The sequence below is a fragment of the Vespula vulgaris genome, chromosome 16 (genome assembly GCF_905475345.1).
Source record: "Vespula vulgaris chromosome 16, iyVesVulg1.1, whole genome shotgun sequence".
Lineage (NCBI taxonomy): Eukaryota > Metazoa > Arthropoda > Insecta > Hymenoptera > Vespidae > Vespula > Vespula vulgaris.
Window position 1 is genome coordinate 3522522 of NC_066601.1, and position 15951 is coordinate 3538472.

Below are 15951 nucleotides of genomic sequence, written 5' to 3' on the forward strand. Positions count from 1 at the left end.
CGTCCGATTTCAAAGATTTGCTACTTTAAATGATCTACCGAAGAAGGGTTTCCTCTTCTTCTTTTTCAACAAATATACCTTTCATCGTTTATTAAATTATCAGCTTGTTCGATTAGAATAAATGTTTTGTTGTTTTTAAGAACGTCTATATCAATATATTATAACTCTGGAAAATTAGGATAGATCACTGAACCGGCCGATGATGCTGCGATGTTTAAATATCGGTCGTTTCTCATTTTTTCTTGTCTTCTTTTTAAATAAAAAAAAATAAATAAAAAAATAAATAAAAAAATAAAAAAGAAAAAGAAGGGAATAAGAAGAATGTCGTAATTTATTTATGATCCTGTGCAATAGGAAGTGGAAAACTGCTCCGTATTTCTAACGATTCTCTCGTTCCCCTTTTATTCCTAGAAATTCTTCCAACGAGTTCTTTCAAAGAGAGTACAACGAGTTTTCAGATTGTCAGTCTAGAAGCGTCGTTAGCATCCGTTCGTGGAGAAGTAAGTATTAGGAAGGCGTAACCAGTCGTCACACGAGTTTTCTAATGCATCTGCCTCTGAGTAAACGCGGAGAAACGCTTTCTATACGTCTTTCGTTCTCTTCCTCTCTCTCTCTCTCTCTCTCTCTCTCTCTCTCTCTCTCTCTCCTTTTTTCTTTTTTTCTTCCTTTCTGTCTTGTACTCGTCTCCGAATGTATTTAAGAGTATATAGGAAGGAGCCCATAAGATCTTTTTCTTCTCGATTCGCCAAGCCGCTCGCGTCGGGCACACGAGCGTCACGTAAAACAAATATGACGTGGAAAAGGGACTGATCAAACAACAGGTGCACCTGTTAAAATGGGACCAGACGTGGGCTTCGTACCGAACCAATATATATATATATATATATATATATATATATATATATATATATATATATTTATATATATATATATGTATGTATGTATATATATGTTTCTTATTAGATAGAAGACGATTCCCTTCTTAATCATCCATTCGAGAATCCCAATTTTATATACATTCATATGTATTTTCTTTTCTCTCAATTTTTTTTATTAACAAATTATAACGCGAATATTTTTCTTATTAGTCGATAAAATTGAATTCTTTATTCTTTTTTTTTTTTTTTAGTTAATTAGATCATTTTCTTTTTCTTTTTCTCGGATAAAGTTATCCATCTTGTAAGATTTGATAAATAGAGAGGATTTTTAGCTTTGAAAATTTTCTAAAGAAAATTTCATAGGAGAATCTCTCAAATTTGATGCATTCATGCGAGACAAGGAATCCCAATCTTGAGGATGAAATGATCTTATCTAGGGTTGAGTCTCGCGCGACGACGTGTGGTATCTAACCCGCCTGAGACAACATTTGAGGAACCTTAGAACCCTGAGTGCAGGTAGATATACGTTCAGGAACGTTCCTCTTCTCTGGGAAAGTCAAACAATCAAACATACCGGGACGCGCCAAACGTTGACTCGCGGCATACATTTCGTAGGGATCTCTCTCTTCTTTCTTCTTCTCTCTTTCTCCCCATCGCAAACAACCTGTCGCGATAATGATACACCGGATAACGGTAGATAAAACTACAAGAGAAAGAGAGAAAGAGAGAGAGAGAGAGGATGATCGTAGTGAGTGAAAATGAGGAGAAATATTGGTAGCACAAATAAAAAATTAAAATTATATATACGAATGAATGACAAATCGATCAATGCCAATATATTGAGTGAAAAGTGTCTTTTATACTTTTCTCTGTCATCCTATAAATTATAAGACGTAATCTATATTTGAATTCATTGGATTTCGATTTCATTGGAATGAAATCTATTTTATATAGTTAAATTGAGAGAAAATTTCTATAATCGTAGTTTTGTATCAGTCAAGAATAAATTATTTGAATACCTATGAGATTTGTTAAAAAGAAGCGAAATAAAGAATTCTGGAAAGAGAAAAGGGAAAAAGAAAAAGGACAATGAAATTAAGACTAATCAAGAAATTTGTCGAGAGAATGCCACCTGCAGCATGATATCGGCACAAAACCGGTAACATCGAGATATCCGTGGCGACTTGTCCTACAAGAGAAGATGGCACGTCTCGTAATTTCGAGCATGGTCTCGCAAAAATTTCTTAATTTCGACACGATGCGATCGTGACGGACGACGATGAGCTAATTTAACTCGGTGAAGGAGACCGAAACAACACCACGGGTGGTCCGTTAGTTCTTTTTGACCATCCTACTCTTCTTTTTCGCTTTTATTCTTTCTCTCTTTTACCAGACAATGACAGTAGATTATCCTTCGTCCTTAAGGCCAGACGAAAACTGACAACGCATCATGGATTTCGTCTCTCGCCTTTGGCAACTGGCACAGAATTGCATCGACCCTAATCTCCTTTTAAGAGCCCTTATCGTATATCTGTCTTTTTCTTTGCATATACTCGATGACCATTTGTCCCAGCTGACAGGTGAGTATTCCCTACATTTTGATTCATTCTACCGGGTTTAAATTATGGACATTTGGGATATTCTTTTGATACAACGCGTGTAATAATTATTCGTTGCAATGAAAAAAGTTTCGAGGACTATCCCAGTTGTCAGATTAGAAAAATTAGACTCGTTTGTATCGTTTTTTTTAAATATCGACCGAATCAAACTACTATTTATTGATGTCTGTGTGTTTAATGAATCTTAAATTTATCATAGATTAAATAAGTACTGTGTTGCTCTAATTTTTTATTAAAAAAAAAAAAAAAAGAAAAGGAAAAACGAAGATATATATTTTAAATAGATTCACTCACGCACATACACCCACTCACACACTATACGTAAGACTGAAAATTTTGAAACTGTATCGAGGCATTAAATTAGAAATATCCCTTTTAAAAGTGCGAGACGATACCTTAGCTCGATCTCCAAAATTTAGTGATTCGGCCGATGTCTCGAGGCGAAACGAACAATTTAACACAATTTTAGATTGGCCACACTCGCGGAGTATGTGGCCATCCGGAGCATATACGGACACCTGTTTCTCAAGCTAATCGCCGTCAAACTATCTTGTATCTCAATTCGCGGTAGGCCGAAGAATATTGATTTTTTGCTCGGGCTAAAGTATAACGTCGTCTAACGACCGCGTATCATCATACCGGTCTCACCCGAAGCTGGACCAAACGGAAGATGAAGTTTCATCGCTGTGCTATGCCATGCTGCGCTGCGCTGCACTGCGCTGCGCTGCGCCGCGCCGCACCGGCTGCATTGCAGACTCCAACGCGAAAAAATCGATTCGCTCACGGTGGTCTCACTTGCCAAATTTTTGGCTCCCTAATCTTTATCTTTTTGTAAATTTGAAAACAATGATTTCTTTTTTTATGGAAATTTCGATCTAACATCATTCAACATAAGATTTATATATCTTTAATTATTCAATATTAATTTTTAATCAAGTCAATTAAGTATTTAATGTATATATATATATATATATATATTTGCTTGACACAGTTGCTTAGTTTACACGACATAGATCTACTATAATTTTTTTATTATTCCTACTCGATAATATATTTCCACGCATAAAATATCACGCATTTGACACGTATGGCCTATTTCAGAAAATTATATTATCCTTAATATTATTATAAAAAATCGTTACTTTGCATATCTATTTAGACGAGAAACAGATGGGTTTTTACTTTCGGAAATATCGATTTACGACAAGCTGACAAGGGGAAACATATAGTCCGACGAAAAGGACGATTACCTACGGCACGTGAATTTGTCGCCGTCTTCAGACCAGGAAGGACCTTCAATCCTGACAAATGATACGAGCTTGGTCTCGGTATTCGGCCACTCGGAATAATTACGCGGATCCTAAAATACGGGAAGCCGGACGAAGAGAGGAAAGAAAAACATCAACGATCGCGAGCGAGGTTAAAGCTTGAAAAATTAAGCTCGAGTGTCTTCTAAGAACGTCGGCATGTCTCTCGAAGCTTAAGCGGATCTGTTGATAAATGAACAGGATGAGAGAAGGATGTTATCCCACCTCCAATACCCCCCTCCCTCTCTTTCTCTCTCTCCCTCTCTGTCTCTCTGCTCGTTTTTTTAACGATTTAAAAAAAACATAAAACTCTAAGTTCCAAAATGAACGCTACTCGTTTTCTTTCTTTTCATTGATACTTTTAAACGAGTCAAATTATTAGCTGAATTAACAATATATAATCTCTTTTTTTTTCTTTTCTTTAGTGTTTGATAATAATATGTGAAAATTATGTTACAAGTTATATGGTTAATGCAGTGATACTAATAATACATTACTTAAAAGTGTTGCACTAATAACTCATTATGATAATTACGTTATATTAAATAAGTATACTTAGGAAATATTCATTTTCGTAAACTATGAACTAACGATGATTAATTTGATGGTAAAAAGAAAAAAGAAGAATAAATTAACACAGGTTGGTGTAGAAAAAAAGAAAAAGTTAATGATATACCTGATTTCTTGATTGACTTTTCTTTCGCACGAATTTCAAGAGCAGGAATCACGAGTAATTAAGTACATCTACTATTCATGAATATATTGCATCGTTCGCGATATTTATCAAAACTTTTTCGTGTTCGTCGAGCGAAAAAATAGATTCCTCGTGCCGATATTAAAAGTCAGTCGAAAGAAAAGAAATGATTACAAAAAAAGAAAAAAATGATTATAGAAAAATAAAAAACTAAATAAAAGACAAAACGAACAATCGTGTCGTTTAATTAAAGTTAAAGTTCAGTCGGGATAAGTTAATGACAGAATACAGCGACATTGGCGTGTTAGGTCCATGAAATAGGATCTCATTTCGCAAAAGACTGATATTAGAAAAACACTGGTCATTAACTCTGTAGTCCGTGACGACCGGACGACTCATTATCGCCGTCACGGATGCGTTCCTTTGTATTCAGTAGAAATAAAAAAGTGAAAGAAAATATTTTAACTACGATACTTGACCTTGTCTTATTAAGTCAAATAATGTATTAATTAAAGTAATAAGTACACGTTGGCGTGGGTAAAAATCTGTGAAAGTAAACTTTTATTGATTTAGAGACAAAGGGAAAATGATGGCGGCTGTTATTTAAGAAAATGATTAATATCATCCTGACTGAACAGTATGGATTTTATCGCAGGATCTAAAATCTTCGAAGACTAATGATCCATTGAACGTCACGACGATCTTTCCTCGTACTTCGTCTTCCTTTCCGAAACATATTTTCCCTTTCACGGTCGTTTCGTTAAATAAAGACTATTTAAAGAATTAGGAAGGAGACTAATCATTCGTTAGAAAGGACCAGCCCGTTCGACTCCCGTAAAAAAGTGTCAAAATTTGACCGATGATTCGTTAGAAACTTAAAAAAAAATAGAAGAAGACGAAAATTCGTTGCAGTTAAGTAACTAAAAGAGAGATAGAAAGAGAACAGAGAAGAGAGAGATGACTGGTAAAAAGGGGGAGTGTGATATTCGTGAACGAACACTCGTTTGTATAGGAGGATGTCCGTCTAGAGCAAAGAGAGACAGCGAGAGAGAGAGAGAGAGATACTTTTGAAGTACACGTATCGGAGTGTGTCGCGGAGGATGCACGAGGGGTCTGCCTACTGACTGAGAGTAACCTAATGACTGAAGCTTCCTGCGTTTGCAAACTGCACGTGAAGGGAGAAGCTTCCCTCTCGCAGGATATCCGATATTTAATCTGATTTCTGGATTACTCGTACTCCAATGCGCGCCGACGAAAATATACGCTTTGAACGAAGTGAATTGTTTACAATGAGATTGTCTCTCGACAAAACATATTTATTGACGAAACTACGTAATAATAAACTTAATGACATCTGCTTCTACTTTCGAACGGTATTAATAATTTTTTTTTTTTTTTTAAAGAACACACACTTTCACCTTGATTTACCCAAAAAGATAATCATTGTCCTAACTAATGAGAGTAATTACAAATTTATTTTTTAATGAAAACGTAAACCTAATTATCCAACTCTAATGGAATATAATTTCAATCGTAGAAAGTATTATATATATATATATATATATATATATATATATATATATATACAACATACGAATACGTGTGAATGCAATGAATCAGGATAAAAAAGGGAACTACGATCTCATCCTATCGTGACCTGATCTCGTCGTTTCTCCCGAAAAGGGTTTTTCTTACGTTACAAACAGGAAGTCGACTTTCCCTAGAGAATTCAACTTTTACCTTTTCTCTCTCTCTCTCTCTTTCTTTCTCTCTCTCACATACACATACGCTACCAAACTTTTCCACATGGTTCTCAGTCTCTTATGTTCCTTACTTTTCTAACTTCCGGTTTCACGACGAAGTCTCTCTCCTTCTCCTCCTCTTCCTCCTCCTCTTTCTTATATTTCTCACGCTAGAGTTAGAGAAGATCAGTACAATCCCCTTTCCTTCTTCGTACTACCGTGTACACGTTCTTAATTGCTAACCATTCAGAAGAACATGGAAGTAGAAACGTGAAAACTCTAATCATCGTTATGTCAGAACCAAGTTACCTTTATTTCAAAGAACTGCTATGCTTGGAAATGTCGAATCCTTTTAAATTCATTTAAATTAAATATATTTATTATCTGAGAGGAAAAAAGTAATAATCGATGTGAAAGAACCTTTACTGTCTGTACATTCTCTTCGCGATGACTTTACAAATTATAAAAAATCGAATTTCATAGGAAATTAAGAAAAAAAAAAGTTCCTAAAGACACGAAGAAAAAAATAAATAAATAAATCATTTTAAAACGAGTTAAGAAAAATTATTTTTAAAAATTATAACGAAAGGTTGATTATAAACAAGCAACGATATGATTTCAGCAACCCTTTTGATTCTTCGAACTAATTATTTATTATATGCCTAACAATGATGAATAATTTAAAAAAAAAAAAGATAGAAAAAACACAGAAAAATAGAAAAAACACAAAAAACAAAAAGAAAAGAAGAACAAAGAAGATGAATAAAATCATTGTGAAGGAAGCTTAATACGGCACGGGTCGTCGCGCACGATCTCGCGTGTCGTGGAGGGGATTGGCGCGCGTCGGCTTCTCCCAAGCGTGGAACCCTTTCCTCCACCTCATCCTCCTTCACCTACTCTTCCTTCTGCTCCTCCTTCACCTCTTCTTTTTCTTCTTGCACTGATCTCAGCATTACCTCAGTTCTAGACTAAACTGTTCGCATTCCTGAAACTTCGTTAACGGTGTCTTTGAATTTAAAACAATTAAAAAAAAAGATGTATATATATATATATCGCTAATTAAAAAGTTTGAAACAAAAAAAGAAATATTTAAATATAAAGATTATAAAAAGAAACAAGAGACAAAGAAAATAAAAAGGGAAAGAGAGAGCAAGACCTGGAATATTTATGATTCTTCCTTTTTTTTCTTCTTTTTTTCTTTCTTCCTTTCTTTTGCTATACCCTATACTCCTTCGTAGATATTCGCTAGTAACTCTTTATCTTTAATGACGACACTGAACGAGATGAAAAAGTCTCGGCACCTTCGCGGATAATATACAGCGATGCTTTAACGACGCTCTCAAGAAATTCTTGCGGGTTCCATTATGGATGCTGCGTTAGTAGCAGCGACGAGAAAGTCCAAAGACCCACCGCAAAACAACATTCGCTTCGTCGTAACTCCTCTCTTTCTTTCTTTCTTTCTTTCTCTCTCTTTCTCTCTTTTTCTCTCTATTTTTATCTTTCTTTCTCTAGAACGTACTACGTATCGTTTCGAGATAACGACGATGTATGTCTTTAAATAGTTCTTTATCGAGTCATCGATCAACGTGACTCTCCTTCTCTCTCTCTCCTCTAGGACAAATCTGTATATTTTCTTTCTATCTATTTTTTCCTTCATCAATGTAATAACATTGTATCATAAATTGTGATAACTGTACGAATAAAAAAAAAAAAGGAAGAAAGAAACATTGATAAATCAGTTCGAAAATAGAAATTAATTTATATCAATTATTCCGATTATTCGAGAATAGTAAGAAATATATTTATATTCGAAAGTATTACGTTCATATTAACATATGTTTCATTATGTTATTTTCATCGATCGATTGAAACGAATCAATTGATAAATGTAATTATAATAAATAGAATAATCGAGGATAAAGAAGAAAGGGATAATAAATCGGGATAAACGTATTTATCCATTTGTTTCGGTCAACGTCCCACGAATAGCTCGGATTCATAATGCAAGTATACGGTGACTGCCCATGACACGTTCACATGACCCTTTTCCACGGCGTCACAGTTCTCATGAAACAGTATACCGGTGCATGTGAATGGGAGACGTGTCGTTACGATACTTCCGGCGGATAGCTGCCTCACGAACACGAATAATACATACTATGAGACAGACAGAGAGAGAAATAAAGAGAGAGAGAGAGAGAGAGAGAGAGAGAGAGAGAATAAGAATATACGGAAGAGACTATGGTTGCGTATGGAACGAACAAACGACGAGTACCGATAACGTTTGCTATGATTATATCACTCGTTCCTTTAACGAGGTACCAGAAAAAAAATTTAGTTTAACGATGTTCTTTCCTTACCGTAGATAAGTAGATATCTATATATTCACGAAAGTACGTGAATTACCACTAATTTTTCATTCTTAAGAAAATATACTCTCAAAATGGAATAGAAACTAGCTTGCGTCTATCTCTAAACGATTTTAAAATGTAGTCATTTACTAGCGAATGTAATTAAATGGAATGTCGATTAATTCGATGAGAAATGCGATGATTAAATAATCGAATAGAAAGTGCATAGAATGTGCAATATAGAATGTCCATTAGTTTATACGATGTATTTTTATTACTTAATTCTGTTTAATAAGTGATTTATTTTACTGCACTAGTATTTAATAAAATGTAAAGAAAGAAGAAAAAGAAAAAGAAAATTTTTTATCAATTAAAATACTTTTGCGTTATCAAACGAATAATAAGGACTCTTTATTACTAATATTATATCTCGTTACGTTAATATACGTGGATAATAATCTACTGATTAATTTCCTAAATAAAATTTTAGAAAGTCAAATTAAATGATAACTATTCTTAAGAGTATACTACGAGCATCGTGCAACTTAGTAATAGAAAATCAAAATAATCTTTCTAGGAAGCATAATAAAACTGAGGAATACGATAACGATGTAATAAATAATTCGACGGAAGTCAGGCCGTGGGAGTCGAAGCTTCGTCTCTAAATCGTCTCCCGGATATACCATCTCGAAAGCCCAAACGAAGTCACGCGAACGGCACGACTCGCGGAAGAATCGGCCACGTATTCGTAAAGTCGTGTAGAATCTGTCGAGAGAACCCGTCGAGAGTTACTACTATACTCGTCGCAAAGGAAAGAAAATAAAATAAAAGAAAGAGAGAGAGAGAGAGAGAAAAAAAAAATAATGAGAAATCACGTGTGCGAGTAAGCGCGTGAGAAGGAGATGCGAATCAGCGAATTCTGTGAAGCAGAAAGGATTTTAAAACAAATAAAAAAAAAGAACAAGAAGAAGAAGGAGAAGAAGAACGATTTCTCTGCTGTTCGGAATGTAAGAAACAAAGAAAAAATTACTTTTCGTTTAATTACCCAAATTTAACTTTAAAAAACATCAATAAATAAAAATTAACAGACGATTCTTTAAATCTGTATGGTATCTCGATTACTTACGTATTAATTGTTTAATAATTTTAGTTTCTTGTTTAATATTGTAACAAATTTTGTAGCAACACAATTTCATTATTTCCATTTTAATATCGACTCAACATCTGATATAATTTTTATTTATAAATAAATAAGAAGTCATTCTCTTCGAAGTTTCGCTAACAAACTAGACTTTTACGAGGTTTGGGTTATCAACCCAAAACTCAACCCCTATTAGTCGCCTTTTACGACAAGCAGGGGATACTGTGGGTATATTCTATCCCCAACCCACAGGGGATATATCAAAAATACTTTGCTGACCGAAGAAAAGAGAGAAAAAAAAACTTGCAGCACGACCTAACACACGAAACCATATCGTACCCACTTTTGATGACCCCACATTCTTTCGTTATCGATTAATTTTCGAAATAAATAACAATCGAACAAGATTTCAAACACAATAATTCTCCTCTCTGTTAAAACATCGTACGATACGTGGACGTATCGGGATCGATGAAATAATTATTATCAGTAAGACGAGTTTCTTAGAAAACTTAGTCGTTCAAAGTCCATCATGAAGTGTCACGTGCCATATGTCCAATTGCGAAGATATCGATATCATCGAGTAGAAGCGTCGTGATAGGCCAATAGCGACTCGATCATGGACTTTTACTTACATACTTTATTACCGTTTAATCGTTATCACTTAATTACCGCGTTCTCCCCCGTCAGGTCTGTCGCAAGAGGTCGAACGGGCCGTGGAACTTGAACGTGGATAAAACGAAAAAAAATATAGCTCCTTCTTTTTATTATTTTTTTATTTTTTATTATTATTATTCCTTTTTTTAAGTTTTATCCAACGAACTTTATCTCCACCAGTGTCGTGAAAAAAAAAAGAGAAAAAAAAATAAAAAGGCAAGCAAGAATCATAATCAGCATGATTTTCTACGTCTTAAATTTTACAAGATTTTTCCATATTTGAACATAATTTTATTATTAATTCGGTAGTTGGTTTAATAAAATATTTCATTGAATTTGTAAAACTTTAAAGCTCACTATGATATAATATCGGAGTAATAAAAAGTCAATCCACTGAATGAAACGTTTTTTGATAATAATGATTACGTGGATATTTTTTTACGTAATCATTATTATTAACCCCAAACTAAAAGTTTATCTTTCGATCGAGTAATAATATTTGGGCCATGGCAAGAGTCGATATTCACAGTACGAGGTTGGTCGCTCGTTAAAGGCATTAAAGAGCTTCGACTCGCCGCCTTCGGGTTATCGTCGTGCTAATAAAGCTGGCGTTACGAACACGGCGCATCGATAAGAAGCTCGTTTCGCCTCTCCTCCTGGTTCTCGATCTTCATCGTAAACGTGCGTAACACGCGAGCGTATCGGTAGATCGAGATAAAAGGTGCGCCAAGAATCGAACGAGGAACACCGGACACGTCAAAAGATCTGCTCGACTAATGTGAGACAGACTATAACTCGAATACCTTTTGTTTAAACATAATTGAACATTGTACAGTAGCAGTACTTAAATAAACACCTCACTTAATTTTCTTCGAATTAATACGTATGTAAAAAATTGTCGATCCATTTATTTCAAATAATATTGTAAAGGTATTGATCAAATTACTTTTTATGACTTATAAATAATAATTATAAATGATTTCTTATATCTGTGTACCATTTTTAAACACTGATTATATTACTGAATATTACTACTTTAAAACTATATATATATTTTTTTTTAAATAAATTAATTACTTTTAATAAATTACATACTCTTAGGAATCAAGACAAATATCAAACAAGAAATAAAATTAAATCTTTAAAACGTCAAAGTTATTACCTTAGATATCTGATATTTAATTTCAGACAATTTTTTCTTCAGATATATTTTATCTATCCGTTCATCGATTAATCGATAACAGCAATATTTTTTTCTTTTTAATCGAAGTGAATATTTAAAAATCATATTTAAAAAGCGTTATTTTCAAATGTCAAATAAGTCGATTCATTTGACTTGTCTGGCAAGACTTGAAACTAGTTTTTTTCTTATCTTTCAAAGATTTTCCGAGTGCACTCTTCTCGAAGTGCCACCTTCGCTCGTTAATTTACATCGGACACTCGTTCTTCTCTTTCTACGCAGAAAAATGAAAAGAGAGAGAAAGAGAAAGAGAGAGAAAGAAAGAAAGAAAGAAAACAGTTCGAAGCGGGTCGAACAAAATAAATTTGCTTAGTCTGTTCACGCACGTCTCACGGTACTTCGTACGAGATGGACGCACGCGCGCCTACGACAGTTTACACGCATCATTATTGCACGATGGTAAAGTAAGTTTGTACTATAGTTAGTACCTTGTCTGAAAAAAGGATACGTTCTGTGGAATAAAAAACGAGATTCTTCGAGAGAATCATGGCAGTTCCACATAAAACCTTGAAAATTTTCCACAAATATATATATGTTCTTTTTTATTATTTTTAACTCATAAAATTTATTACTCGCACATTTTATATTAAATGTTACTGCATTGTAGATAAAAAAATTATCAATTAGAATATTATCATTAAAACAAGAAAAAAAAGGAAAAGAAGAAGAGAAAAATAGAGAAACCTATTGGATCTTTTAAATATTTAATCTGCAATTTACATAAAATATGTTGCCGCGATATGGCGACGAAAACAAAAAGAAGAAAAAAGAAAGAAAAATTGATCAAATTTACTTTCACCGTCAAAAGACTCGCGTGACATCGTTCGAATACTCTCATTATTGGACTCTCATATAACTACGTGAGTTATATAAAGGAAAATATAATGGAACATGATAGTTAATGAGAGCCCATCGTGCTCCTCGTTAAAGAAGCGATAAATATATGGTAGAAATGTTCCGCTCGTCGTTATCACCTACGCAAAGACACTTTTAAAAACGACTTACAACTCGACCAATCTATTTGAAATGAAAATTCAAATAGAGAATTATATCTATTATATTACTATAGATTATCTTTTCATATCTCGATTTTAAATCGATATCATCGATTTTAAATCGAATTTTTAATTCAAACATTTGTAAGAATCGAGTTCAAGACATTAATTTTTTTCTCCAATTTTTTCAATTTAAACGTTCAAGTTAAACCTCGTTCGTAAATATTTTTATAAAAAATTAAAGAATAGATATTTTACGTATGCATATGAATGATCATGAGTTTAAACAATGAGTTGTACTCAATATTGCAGACATTAAGTAACGAGCTTGGCACGTTTCATAGGCGTGTACTCGTGCCGTCTAACGAGCGAGTCTTAATTACCAAATAATAAGTTGACAACCGTGGAATCGAAGAAATTGCATACATATATTTTCTACGAAGACATTACAGGGCAAGTTACCTTCATTCTCGATGATCGTATCCGACAAGATTATCGCTAGAAGAAACTCTTCTCTATGCTGCAAAACCGTTTTCTTTATTACACCCTTGAAACATATATATATATATATATATATATATATATATGTATGTATGTATGTATGTATGTATTTATGTATGTATGTATACATGTATATAGACAAGTACCTAACCAAAGTTCAACTCGCTGAAATTTATTACGGCACTCGAAACGACACGTGTTCCGGATAATAATCATAAACATCAGTCTCTATTTCCCTTACTTAGAAATTCTCAACTATGGCCACGTAGATGCTAATTAAATGTTCTTTCATTAGCGATAACCGTTAAAACTCACCCTGTAGGTACACTTTGGTCGACAATATTTTCTGTTTCACTACAATGTTCATTTTATTTTAAAACTTATAATACTTTTATCGTTATTGTTCCATACGTATATATAATTATCGTTGCACAATATCTTTCTGAACGGTGAATAGTAAACAATTCTTTTTCTTTCACTTTCTAGTTAATCGATTGAATTTTTATTGATGCCATAAAGAAAAAGAAAAAATAAGAAAAAAAAGGAAACAAAGAAAGAAAGAAAAAAAAAAGATAAAAGAAAAACAAGGAAAAGAAAAAATGAATAAACCTTCTTCTTCTAGCTACTTAATACGCGGCGTACTTTATGGGATTCTCTCGCCCACAGCGGTAATTTACTCGAAGGCTCGGCATGCACTTCTTTCTCACTCTCGGTACCGTCCATCTTCCTCTCCACCCCCTTCTCACGTTCTTACCTTCTGTCTTCTCTTCGAGAAACTTTAATGACCCGCACCAAGCAAGAGCGCCGCGACTATCATCAGGCCGATACGTGAGAACACGACGACGGAGGATCATCGCACGGTGACTCGCTAAGAATTAGCCTTCACGCTCTCTATCTTCAAGGTAGACGCGTCAAAAATGGACACACGAGGAATTTCATAGCCTTTGAATATTATTATTAGAATTTTATTTCATCAAAATGTGACCCTAATTTTCGTCAATTTCTAAAGAGGGAATTCTTTTTCTCTTTTTTACAAATTTTTTCTCAACATTCTTTTCTCAACCTTAAAAGTCTTAAAGATCGCTCTTTAAATTTTATGTAGGAATTAGAGACATTTAAAAACTTATAATCTACCGATAGAAATTCCACACAGGCGAGAATTTTCATGTTACTTTCTCTATAATGTCACTATATACTCAAATTGTATAACCGCATTAGGACACGTGGAATCTCATAGCTTCTGGGTGGTATTAGAAAACATGAATCTAATATAGATAAATTTTGATTACTCACATAATCAAAATATTGCGAAAGAATATCTTTATTTCTCTAAACTTTCTTCAACCACGAAATTCCTAATAAAACATTTTAATTTAATATGAAATCAAACAAAGGTAAATAAACGAAACAACAAAGAATCCAAAAGAATAAAAAGAAAAGTGAGTGCCGATGTGAGATAAAATTACCCCATATAAAAAAAGAAATAAAAAAAAAAAGAAAAACCAGAAAAGAAAAAGGAAAGAAAAAAAGAAAAAAGATCGCTGAAACCGATAGTATACCTACTCGAATCGAACGAACAAGATCTTTATCCATCCACCGAAACATAATCAAGCTTAAGAAAGTAAATCTTACGTGAATTTAACACGCCAAACTACGAAATAAAAGCATCAAGACGATAAGAAGTCTGGACAAACGATATTGTTACTGAGGCTCTGGTCGTTCAAGAAGAAACATAGTATCGAGGATAACAGACTCAAGGGAGCCACCGAACGCGTAACGATCTTGAAACGTGGGAGGTAGAAGTCTGCTTCTCGCTTGGTGGATAAATTTACGCGATTTCTCGTCGTTACAGAGAAAATAAGGGATGGGAGGGAGGTAGGGAGGGATAGGAGGAAGGTTAAAGGAAAGGGAGGCTACGTTTTTGCGAGCTTACAAGTTTTATCCAGCGGTAACAACAGCATGGAAACGTCGTCGTCGTAGTCTCTCTCTCTCTCTCTTTCTCTTTCTCTTCCTTTCTCTCTCTTCGTGGTTGCCGCGACGTACGTAAGTTGTAACATAAATCTTCGGTAATTGATAATCGTGCGCGCGCGAGGTTTCAAGGCTCGTGAAATAAATAGTCGGCAATCGGCATGAATTAGCAATTAACTCGCGGCATGCGTTCTCACGTGACGCCTGCACATCGATAACCGTCTTGAGTTTATTAATTTCGAAAGCGTGTCATTAATTAATTCGACAATTAGTGTTTATTCGCGAAGAATGGAGAAAAAGAGAAGAGAAGAGAAGGAAGAAAGAAAGACAGAGGAGAGAGAGAGAGAGAGAGGGAGAGAGAAGTTGGGCACGATGTTATTTATTAATTATATACGGCGAAAGCCGATCTCGACCTTTTCGTGATCGAAATTCGAAAGTAATTCGAAGATCAACTTATGGGAGGTGGATGAAGATCACAGGGTTACCACGTGAAACTCGTTAGTATTGATCAAATATTGTAGATCTACCATCGGATAATTAATTTGAGAAATATTCTTTAATATGGACCAGATTTTCTTTTATTTCTTTTATTTTATTCATTTATTTATTTTTTTCTTTTAACAGATATTAAAAATTAATTTCAACCAATCGTCCTTTTTAATTATTACAATAATAAAGTATTCATGAAAATTCTTTGGAATCTAATAACGAATGAAATACTTTCGTTTATCTTTTTCTATGTATAATGACAGATACAAATATCGAAGAAACTTTTATTTTCGTTCAGATTAAATGTGACTTCATATCGTATTTTTCAAGTATAGAATTTCCAAGATATCGTGTAATATAAAAAACAAT